The 12,217-nt window shown below is 43.3% G+C and overlaps 1 long non-coding RNA gene across 1 annotated transcript; it reads left to right on the top strand.

Moving 5' to 3' along the window:
* The first annotated feature begins 1,887 nt into the window (after positions 1-1,887).
* LOC114040486 lies at positions 1,888-10,189 on the top strand. The gene is made up of 2 exons (XR_003568783.1): positions 1,888-1,996; positions 8,054-10,189. It is a non-coding gene; the product is annotated as an uncharacterized LOC114040486 (long non-coding RNA).
* The last annotated feature ends 2,028 nt before the right edge of the window (positions 10,190-12,217 follow it).

The raw sequence follows: 12,217 nt of genomic DNA, 5'->3' as shown, positions 1-12,217 counted from the left end.
ACACACACACACACACACACACACACACACACACACACACACACACAGTTTTGCTACCAGAAACATTCCTTTGTTGAAACATATGGCCTCAATTACTGCCCCTCTGTTTCCTGCCTCTGCTCCTTTCCTGTTCTTGATTCCTTTTCTATTCTCCTCCCCCCACCACTGACTGCTCATGTTGGTGACTGCAGAAATTTACCTGTTATATTTAAATTAAATTTAACATTTTAATTTATCAATATCCAACTGAATTTACCTTACTACCTCTTCTCCCCTCCCCCCCATCCCACCTTGGCTGTTCCTTCCAAGTGAGGGTTAGGGGTAATACCTCTGAAATGCCAGGCCTAGTAAAGTTCAGCTAGTTCAGAGTAACTGAATAGTTTGTGCTCTGTTAAAGCTAAGGTTTTGGTTTGGTTTTGTTTTGTTTTTAAAGAAAGACTGACTTTTCCTGGTCCTGTGCCATCCTGGTTTGTTTGGAAACTGATTTTAGAGGTTTATTATTTTTCTCTCAGGACCTTTTCCATCTTACTGGTTGAATACAAACCCTCAAGAGAGCCTAACTATCAGAGCCTAATGGAAGAAGCAGTAACAGCCCATTTCTTTGCCTTTTTCCAGCCCCAAAGCCTTGTAACAAAGCTTATGCCAAGTCTCAGCCCAGCTAATTTCATTTGCTTTTCAGCATCCCAGCTACTCTAGTTATGAATCGAGGGTCATAGAAGCTCTTAATCCTGTCCTCTGATATCTGTCTGTGGACTGGAACAGAACTAGAAGGATATTTCCTGGGACGTTGTAGGTACTCAGGGTAGGAGAAAACATGTTATAGTGAAAAACAACATGAAATTGGGAATCAGAAGACTGGTTCAAATCTCAGCTTTTTCACTACCAATATGACTTCAGGGAAGTCAGCCTCTTGGGGCTTCAGTTTTCTGACGGGTAAAATGAGGGGACCTCTGACAGATGCCTTTTTTCTTAAAACCCTTTGATCTTTATTCTTGGCATATAAGTGATGTTAGGATTTGGCCCAGTCAGCAGGGGGCACGGTATCCCTGTGCCCTGTCATCCTCTGGCCAGCAATTGAGCTGGAATCTAGGTCAGCTGCATTGTTCATCTTTGGCAGGCAGATGGCGCTTGGAACGCTTAGCCAGAGCCTTGGAAATGACAGCTGTTCCTGGGGATTTTGCAGTTTCAGGTTTCACCACCCAGGAGTTGTTGCCATGGAAACAGACCTGGGCCATGAGCAAGGATTCTACATTAACTCCTTGTAAACCTGCAAAGATTGTTCAGTATATGCAAGAGGGCCTAAATGGAATGTGGCTCCCCGGGGGAGGGTGTCGTTAGGGGCTGATACATGTGTGGAAGCTGACCATTCATTTGTGGCTTCCTGCCTGTCTTCCCTCAGCAGAGGGGAACAGACCCCTGCTGCAGACATCTAAGTCGAATGCCTTGAGGGATTAGGGGAAGGGAGTTTCAGTTCCTTTCTATTATTTTAATCTTAGTCTGTGCCTTAAAGATCAGCAATTCTTTGTCCTGATGCTGGCTAAGAGAGAGGAATGAGGCTGGAGGTGGAGTATACCTGGAAGGAAAAGAATCCAACTGTGTTTGCCTTGATAATCCAAGATCCTAGTAAGGGGAAAGCAGTGCCCCTTAATTAATTACAGAGGTTTCAGTGCTGAAACCTCTTATTTCAGTAACCTTGAGGTAATGTGTAAATATGCACAACTTAGATTTTGAGACCCTTCTGTCTTTCTACTCCCATCTGTCATTGTGGTTTGGAACCATATGGAACAGTAGAGGTCAAAACACAGTTCATTTTCTGTGTTGTGGGGATTGACAAAGCCCAGGGTGCTTGGAATAAGAGGGTGTTAGCATATGAACCAGTCACTCCATATCCTACTTCATTTCCTTACAGAGGGTGATGAGACTGGTGTGATGGACAGTCTCCTGGAAGCCCTACAGTCAGGTGCGGCATTCCGAAGGAAGAGAGGACCCAGACAAGGTAAGTGGGGGTCCTATGTTGATAGCTGTGAGGTTTCTATGTTCCAAAGTTAAGGGCACAAATCCTGCATTGGAAAAGGATTAGCTAAGCTAATTTGTTGATGAAGACAGCTAGTACTGGCAGTCTGTGAATGAAGAAGCTGCCCTACTGGAATCTCCTTTATGTAGAGAAAGTCATCTGATTATCAATACCTGGAGCTCATCTGCTGACTTGGAGAAGAACTCTGGTTTCACTTCTCCCTTTCTGGAGCAAAGATCTAAAACAAGGGAGGCAGAAAGAAGGCAATTTGTTTCTGTGGCTATAAGGAGTTTGTACACATATGTGTAGTTAGAATTAGGGTGGATGAAGGGAGTGAAATGATCAGATACTTGAGAGATGACAGGAACAAATAAGACCTACTCAAAGTTTGGAGCTGGAGTGGTAGGTGGACTCTTGAATCACAGGGTCTCATGTGTATGTTTGAGAGTTATCTGATCCAGAAGCAGGCTTTCCCACCACATCTTTGGTGGTTTTAAGTGTATAACATTGAACTAGAGTACCTGGGAAAAGAATAAAGGTGAGGTGAGATGTTATTCAGGTAAGGATATGAAGAGGATGAATAACTAGGGAAATGGAGAGAAGCAAAGGGACCTAATCAAAAGTGGGGGATAGCCAGGGCTCCTAATCTTACTCCTTTCAGAATAGAGAGGCACCAAGACTGTAAATGCATCACCATGCTTGATGAAGATGTTTTCTTAGATTGATGATGCTTTGATATATGAACAACTGAGTCTTAGAAATTGTGTCCTCTTTCCCAGAATGGAAGGAAATGGCAACTAAAGGCTTCCTTTAGCCATAGACTCACTACTAAAATGGCAGGTGTTGTGCTACTTGCTCTCTGGACATTCTATGGTCCTGCCTGACCTCATCTTTAACCTTGGTACCATCCTGGAAAAGAAAAATGGAGCTTGTGTGCATACTCCCACAGTAATTAATGTAACCAATTCCATTCAAGTTAGAGCATGACATACTTGTTACCTGTTAACAAGTTAGAGAGCTAGCACCTGTTACAAATTTCAGAGAGTTTAGCTACTAGAAGTGGGGCATGTAGTAATAGGTATACTTAACCCCAATCCATACTTTGCAGGATAGACTTTTAGATCACCAAGTTCTAACCCAAAAATCTTGTCTCCATTGGTTGGATTGAAATTGTTTACCATCCCTTACCATCAACTTGGATAACCAGAAATGGAATACTGTAGAAAATTTAATTGGATGCTAAAATCTCTGGTTATAGCACAAGCCCAAACCCAATCATGTTCCTTAAGAAACAGAATCCCTAGAGTCTGAAGTAAAGGTGAAGCTTATTGGTATGATGATTTGAGGGGTAGGAGGTAAGAGGGGAAAGAATTTTCCTAAGCATTTTTTGACTCTTCTCATCCTGAGTCTTTCTAATGGATGTGATGTTTGGGTGGAGTGTTTTGCCATGAGTGTTTGGGTAGGAAGAAGGCAGGGCAGACTGAATCAGTGCTGCTTGGACTTTGCCTATAGACCTAAGTGATGACAAATGGTATTTTTCTTGTCAACTTGTAGACAGTAATACCTCCATATCACATGGAGTATACTGTAGCCTCACAGTAAACATCTCAAACCATTCTTATGTGTGGTGCCCTTCAGATTTTTTTTTCTACTCTCAGCTGTTGAGTATGCTGGCTACAGGCTTCTGTGGACAATTCCCATTTGACCCTAGAGAAGCATGTCTAGTAGAATATACTGGAATCCCAGATGCTTCCCAAGTGTTTCCTGTGTATAGATATTCAGACCACTGGTGGCTTCCCTCGTCTCTGTGTCCTCCCCCTTGTTGGAGTAAGAATCCAGTATTCAAGGGCTAAGAAGGAGCATTCACTGAAGCCTTAGTTCCTCTATGGAAAATTAATTAGTTGACAGCTCTTTTAGTTCTTCCTGTATAAGAGGTTACAGGAGAAATCAGACACTAGGTACAAGAAGGTGAGGTGTCTATATCTTTGAGCACAACTAAATGTTTGAGAGTAGGCATGGATTAGAAGTCACATCACAGAGACAAGTATGGTGGTTCCACTTGATGGGCCTCTGTCTTGTAATCATCAATGACTTCCATTCTTTAGACTTTGTGAGTCTATAGTCTCTGCTTTCATACAGTCATAGAGTTGTCATCCAAAGGGACCCTCCCTGAATACATCTGTCAGAAATCCTTAGGAAGGTTGACAGATTTTTTGAGAGAAGTGTGACACTTAGGTAGAACTCTAAGCATTACAGTGGAAAGCATAATAGACTGGTGGTCAGGAGTCCTGCGTTGTGGTGCCAACTCTACTTCTTACCTAGCTATGTTACCTGAGACAAGTCACTTAATTTTCTGGGCCTCAGATTTTCTAATTTGTAAAAGTTCTGTGGCAATTTAGTTATAAGCAGTGTAGGGGGATGCAGAGGATTAAGAAGCTTCATCCTTTGAGATGATGGCTCTACATCTTCCCTCTTTGCTTCTGGCCTATCCTTCAAGAGCCCGCCCCTCCCCATTACTGCCTGTCTCTTTTTGGCTGCATCATCTGGCTTATTGCCTTGAACAGAGGCATTGCTTATACATCTTCCTCACAGGCTGGGTCTGTGACTGCTCATTCCCAGGGAGGCAGCTGTCCCCTATTCAAAGACACCAGCAGCTCTTCCCTAGAATGTAAAGGAATGGAAAAAATCTACAGGCCTCTAGGGAGTGACTATCATACAAAGGCCTTTTTATTAGATATGGGGGGAAGTGGTCTAGGAGGGAGAAAGGGGGACTTTCAAGGCCAGTTCATTAAAAACAGAGCCCATGCTGCTGTGTTCGGCAGTGTTCAAAAACAATGGCTTAAGTGTGGAGGGGAAGAATCTCTGCAATTGTCCTGCAGGAACTTTTTCAGGCTGATGATTGAGTCAGTTTGTGGTTTTAATGACTCAACTTTATTTCAGTGTCTGAATTGTAGCCTCTTATACTGGCCATCTGCTGAATGGCACGAGTCAAAAGAAGAAAGAAATCTATCCCCCTCTTCCCTTCCTCCTCTACTCCGAGATCTGCTTCCTCTCTCAGCTCCTACTGGGTGGCCACAGCTAAACAGAAAATGATGGTGAAACCCCTGTGTAGTCTAGAAGGGTCTCTTTCCTACCTTCAGATAAAACTAAGAAGTAGTAATGAAGTTGCCTCGATGGGACTTTTTTTTCCCATATTTTTAAAGTATTCCAATAGGAAGAGAATACCCATGGAGCAAAAATAGGACAATAGATATAATTAGGAGTTTATTAGGACATGAATGAAACTTTTAGTATAACTGTAGCTGTCCCATCTGTCCCAGTTTCCTCTTCTCCGGGGGAACTTATTAAAAGGCACACTTCCTTTAACTAGTTCTCATCTTGTGTTCTATAAAACCCTTTTTCCAGCTCATTAACCCTTTTTCCATCCCCAACATCGTATAGCTGTTTCTTGCTGACTTTTTCCCTTTCTGACTTTTCTTTTGTATCAATATTAACATTACTTGATTGTTAATATGAATAAAATTCCATGAGGGAGAACCTTCTCATATATTCAGTGTACTACTTTGTACCTTTGTCAAGCCTTTAGTTTTCCCTGGGCTAAAATCAACTAACTGATGAGGCACGAGGTGGAGCAGTCACCTTGAGCTTGGCTGTTCAAGCTACTCAGCATTATTACAGTGGACAGGATGGAGTAGGGGTCAGGATATTTAACTTCCATTGCCAGAATTGATATTAGCTTGCTGTGTGACCTTGAGCTATGTTGTGTCCTTAGTGCTTTAACTTCCCTAATCTTAAATGAAGAGTATTGCAGACCCCCTATTAATTCCTCGCATGGCTTAAGAATAGGTTTTATCTAATCTGTAAAGCATCAGGAGTTCTTTAATATCTGTGAATATTGGGGGTTGTCCTCAAGATTCCTGGGCAGAGATAGCAGTCTTATTCTACAGAGAAAGAAAATTAGGAACAAAGCATTTCAAAATGGTTCAACATTTAAACTTTGACTCCTACACTCCTATCTCCTATTTTGAACAGACCTGTCTTCTCTAACAATAGCTGCCCAAAACCACCTGACAAAAACTAGGTTATTTAATCCCTTTGAACCTGGCCTTTATTTTTCCTGAGTTTAGAGTCAGAAATTTTACCTTACCTGTGTCTTGTCCTCCAGATCTAAAAAGAAAGTGGCCTCATAGGAGCATTACCTCACTGCTAGAGCTTGGCCTCAAGTCAGACAGTGATGTGGTTTTTGAGCCTCTCTTTTCCAGAAATGAGAAGTGGGCTAGAGGGACAAAAAAGAACTGCAAAGAAAAGGGAGACAAATAATTCTGGGCAGTTTTGCAAATTAAAGGGGTTCCTGGAACCTCAGGTGGAGAAAAGGAAATGGAAAGGGAACATCTATAGAAAAAAAAATATTAATCAGAAACTTAGTCACTTCTTCTAAGGGACTTATTGATCTTGTCCAGTCAGTTATAGACTCCTACAGCAACTCCTTGTAGGGGAAAAAAATAGCAAAACTCTAGAGAATATTCATTATCTATGGAACTCTCAAAGCATTTGTGCCCCACGCTGCCTAGGAAGTGATAAAACTGAAGTCTAGCCAACTGGAATATTAGAGAACTGCTATTGGGAAATATGTTTATTCTTCATTCTCCTCTTGTTAGTATTTTGTGCTATTAAGTGGAAGAGGAAAAGGAGACTTCTGAGTTGATGAACTGGGGCCATGTTATGTGTGCTCCCTATTCTGATTGTCCCCAGAACAGTGGATTTGGGTAATGATGAAGACTTAAGAGCTCAGCACAGCTGGCAGCCACAGAAAGGAGAGGAGAGGGTGTGGCACTTACTTGGGCTTTCTGATCCAGTTTGGCTCTTCCTCGAATAAAGATTTTCTGTTGCTCCAGAGAGGGCAGAAATTCTGGGGGTATCTCATACATAGATTAGACCAGACTTGTACTCTCTTCAGGTTCCCATAATCCCCTCAGCCACCTCACTGTGTTCCATCCTCCATGTTGCCTTACCCTGACCTCCCCCATTTTCCCACACATATTTCCAGATACATGCTGTTTGTACTTAGAGGCCATGGGAAGGGACAATAGTCACAGAGATGTGTGGTAGTGAAGAGCCGCCTGTGTGTCCTAGGGGCAATAAAACCGTGAGAAACAAGCCCTGCAGACCTAGGAGCCTATGTGGAAATTCCAGCAGATGGAATAGAGGAAGAGAGGGTGTTGTTTTTGGTTAGTGGTATTGGGGTGCTACCAATGGCAGGCAGCCTTGGGGCTGCAGCTGGAAAGGAATATCATCATTTTTTGACCTCGGATTGCTTTGTAACAGGGATCTTAACTTGGAATCCATAGAAAGGGTCTGTGGATTGGTTTCAGGGGGCACATGATATTTAGCATTTTCTTCTTTCACTTATAAACATTAAAAAACATTACTCTGAGAAGGGGTCCATAGGTTTTACCAGACTGCCAAAGGGGCCCATGGCACCAAAAAAGAAAAAAGTAAAGAACCTTTGCTTGATACGATCCACCAAATGCCTATTCTGTAGTCTGCAGACAACTCTGCCCACCCTGGCTTATCTTGAAATAAGATCTATAGTTTCAGGATCACATTATAAAGTGGGTGGGATGTTGTTCTTTTTTTTTTGTTGAGGATGAGAGCAGTTAAGACAAAATCATCTGGATGCAAGGTGTGCATGTGCTAGTGAAACACAGCCCTTCCTAGTGCTTCTGGCTGTGGGAGATCCTCTGCCACGTGCAGAAGGCTCCTCCAGGGTAGGGGGTGCTATCCTGGCTGTGACTAGCGGAACATCAAGCTGACTGTGACCAAGATGAATTGAACTCTCTGGTCCCTTGCTTGACCATCTTGTCCTCCTTATTTCACCGAGAGATTCTTCCTTTCCACTATTGACTCATGTTATTCCACATGCTGTCCAGAGCAGTACACACATTAGTGTAGGCCCCAGTTGATTCTCTATCCTAGAGATTGAAGGGGACAAGGAACCAGGTATTCCCAGGACAATGTCTCATATCCTTTCTCTTACAGCCAACAGGAAGGCCGGATGTGCAGTCACCTCTCTACTTGCCTCAGAGCTGACAAAGGATGATGCCATGACTCCACATTCTTCTAAGGTGCCCAGGATGAGTGAGGGAACCCGGGACATCCACGATGAAAATAAGGAATTGATTGGTCGTGCGAGTTAGGCCTGGGCTTTGCGGCAACACTGGCTGAACAGCTGAGCCCAAGGCAGCCCTGCCTTGTAGCATGAGCCTAAGGGGTCAAGTGGATTTTCCTCTATGGCAGCCCACCTTCCCTGCCTCCATTCTTTGGCCTGCTGCTCTCTGTATAGCATACACAGCTTTAGCTGTCTGGAGGCAAGAAGGAAAGGGCACCTTGGAAGAAGCCCTGGACACCCACTCAGCACTGGCTGTTGCATTACCAAAGCAGGGACCATCTCCGCTGCCTTAACCCTAACTATCTTTCCTTTGTTACTGTGGTGCCACATCTCAGGTGGTGCCCAACCTGCTTCCTCAGTCCCTGGCTCCAAAGGAGCTCACCCCAAGGTCAATCTTGCTGGATTTGTGTTCTTTCTGCTGTCTTGTGCCCTGCCGTGGCTTCTCTAGCCCTAGGAACCACATGGGGTTCTTGAACTTTCTGACCATATTTTTAGATCTCCTATCATTGCTGCCATTCATGCTTTCTTCTCCCTCTCTCCATTTGCTATTGATATTTATTGTTTGTGGTGAGGTGTGGGTTGCTGCTTCTAAAGAAATGAGGAGCAGCTCTTACCCTCATTCCCCTCCCCTCCCCAGGGAAGGACTCCTCCTCCCAGCTTCACAAAGCAAAAAGAACTGGACCACTACTATCCAGCTGTGGCATGAACTAGAGCACCTGAGGAAAAATGACCCTAGAGTCTGAGCATTGCTGGACAGGGCATCAAGACAGGACAGCCTCCCCACACCCTCAGCTTAACTGAGTGTCCTGTTTACTGTCCCTCCCTCCCTTTGTCTTCTGCACTTGCCCCCCACTGCCCTTGTTATTCTTAGGGCCTTGGCTCATCTTCCCCTGAAGTTTCAGCTGTTGTATGGCTGCAAAAGGCCCCCATCCTCTCCAAGTCTCCAGGGAAAGGGGAGGCAGAGCCTCCTGGCTAAGAAATTGTTTTGCAAATGGATCTATTTTTGTATAAGATGTTGTTTTTTAGAAAATATACAAAAAACCCCTCTTCCCTGTTTCCTGGCCCTTCTCCCTCCTGAATGTGAGAGTTCCTGGCATTTCTCCCCTTCACTTATCCCCGGAGACCAAGACCCGCCTCACTGCCCTCATCTGAATGTGTCCCGTGGGCAGGTTCAAATTCCAAGTCCCCAGCAATAGTTCTGGATTATTAATTTCTGAGATCTGTGGGTAGCTTGGTACTTTTTCCCTGACCAGACAAGGCCAGGCCAAGGAGCTGAGAGGACCCAGGTACTGCTGAGTTTTTTATAAATTTAATATATTTGAAGAGCCAAATGTGCAAATGCTAACTGGGCACCACCGTGGGGGAGGAGAGAAGTCTAGATTAAGGGTTGGGGCGTGGGGTGGAATCATGTGAGTAGGATGCTCTGGAATCATGGCAGTAGGATGCTCCATAGGCCCTGTACCCTCACCCTGCACTGGATACAATTTTGTGCCATATCCCCTAGCAAGGTAAAGCTAGAATTCCCAAATGCAGGGGATCATCCCTGCTCTCCTCATATCCCCTTCATTTCCTTACTCATAGATAAGAAGAAGAGAGTGGGGCCCTCTAAGTTTAATCCCAGGAATGGTAGTTGCTGGGACAAGAGGAAGGGTTAGGAGGAAATCTAGAGGCCTCAAGGGCAGAAAAGGAATTCTGGGAGTTGGGGAGGTCCAAAATCCTGGGCTTGGGATTTGGGGCAACAGCAGCTGCTATGAGAACTTTTTTCGAATGCTGTGGTGTAGGGAGTACTTGCTACTCCCATTGTCCCTCCCTGCTGGCTGACACTTGGACTTTGAGCCTTTCTTTTTTAAATCACTTTTGCTAAGATGCATTTGATAAAAAAAAATAATAATAAAAGGCAAGATACAAATCTATTTCCCTCGCCTCTCAGGCTTCTGGGACATGTCATCACCTCTGATTTGTTGGATTTATTTGTTTCAAACTGTTAATAAAACATTGGAATGGTATTCGCTCCAGTCTTCTTTGTAAGGTTTTGGCCTGTTCCTCTTCCATGCCCCAAATATACAACTTTCCCTTGCCAGTCAACTTGAGAAAAACCAAGGGCCTTCCCCCTTCTGCTGGGTCAATATCAAGTTTGTTGCTCCCCAATCACCAATTCATATCACAGTATTAAACACCTCGTGTGTTCAAACAGTGTGAGTTTGGGAATACAGATATGAAAAATGAGGATTCTTGTGCTTGAGCTTAAAATCTAATGAAAGGATATGATGTGCACAAATTAATGCAGCACAACATAGAATATTAATAAATGAATGTATATAAAGCTTTAAAGTTTGCAAAAAAGCTTTGTGTGTGTGTGTGTGTGTGTGTGTGTGTCTAAACACACTTGTTTGGGCCTCAAAACAACCCTGAAGACTGTGGTCTAGTGAAGTGTCAAACTCAAATAGAAATGGATCCCTGTGAGTAGCATGTTGATGTAGAAAATCACAAATTAACATTGTGTTGTATTTTTATTTTGTTAAACATTTCCCAAATACATTTTAATTTTGTTAGGGCCACACACTTAGGACCTCAAGTTTGAGTGTTTAGCCTGGTCTTAAACTTCAGATTCAGAAAGACCTGGCTGTGATAATGGCTCATGACCCTGAGCAAATTCCTTAACTTCTCAGGGCTGTAGACAACTCTTTTAGATTATAAATTGCTGAGCAATTTATAGGAGATCTAGGAGTTCCCTGCACAAGTGGAATCATAGCTCATCCATCAATCATTCTATAAAAAGTATGTTTGCTTATTTATTTTGCTTAAATCATTCCATGTGAATTCATGGATCCCTTGCAATAACTTAGTCCAAGGCCCAAGTACTACTGTTTTAAAATAATTTTCAGTTGGTGTTAGGGGAGGAAGCACAGAAAGCTTCATGGAGATGGCAGCATTTACTAAGCCTTTAAGAAAGACAAGATTTTCCACAGACAGACAAGTAGAGCAGGTGGGAGAAGTTGGAGTGAGATCAGGGAATAGCTAGGAATCTAATTTGGCTAGACAATGGAGTCTGGGAAGGAGGAATGGATAATGTGAAATAATACCACTAGGTGGCCAAATTGTGAAGGATGTTAAATATCAGGCTAAAGAATGTATTTTATACTGTGCAGTCCCGGATGAGTCACTTCTCTTTATGCCTCAGTTTCCACGAAATGAAAGGATTGGACTAGATTTTTAAGGCCCCTTCCAGTTCAAGATCTTATGATCCTGTGGACATTGGTTCATTTAACAAATTTTAAAGTGCTGTGTAGAGCATAAAGTGTTAGATGCTAAGGGAGAAGCAAGAGTTTAGATGAGATGATTAGTTGCTTTTCATCAGCCTATAGTCTACTTGAGATAAGACAAACATAACTAATAACATATTACCTGATAAATTTGGAGGAGGAGAGAGGAGGAAGTGGGGCAGGGAACTAAACCACACCTGATTTCATCTGTGTAGAGGGCTCCCAGTGTAGGGCTCCAATCTTCTATGGAGATTGGCAACTCATCTATAAATTTAGGTCTTAGTTGCCTGGGATATTAAGAGGTTATGACTTCTCCTGTGGGCATATAGCCAATATGTTTCAGAGGAGACTTGAACCCTTCTCAACCCCAGACCTTCCTCTTTATCATACCATTTTACCTCTCACAGGTGTATGAGAGTCATAAAATAAAGTGCTATATGAGGTCTAAAGAGGTTTGTCACTTTCTGGGGCAACAGGTAAGGCTTCACAGAGGAGGTTATTGTCTCTGACTTTGGAGAATGGGTAGGAATTGAACAGGCAAAAGGAGGGTGTTTCAGGTATAGGAGACTGATGGAGGAAAGGTATGGAGAGTACTGGGTACAATTTGATTGGAGGTTAGAGTGTATAATGAGATGGTCAGACCTGAAAAATTATTTTGGCAGCTAGTAACTCTTAAGAACTTTGTCATTATTAGGGCAGTTAAAAGGCATCTGGATGCAGGGCTGCTGCTGCTATTACTGCTGCCTCCAAGGCCCCTGCACCCACTCTGGT

Source organism: Vombatus ursinus, unplaced genomic scaffold (assembly GCF_900497805.2).
Source record: "Vombatus ursinus unplaced genomic scaffold, bare-nosed wombat genome assembly UNPS02013236.1, whole genome shotgun sequence".
Classification (NCBI taxonomy): domain Eukaryota; kingdom Metazoa; phylum Chordata; class Mammalia; order Diprotodontia; family Vombatidae; genus Vombatus; species Vombatus ursinus.
The sequence above is the reverse complement of the archived record's forward strand: the minus strand, read 5'-3'. Positions and strand labels throughout refer to the sequence as shown.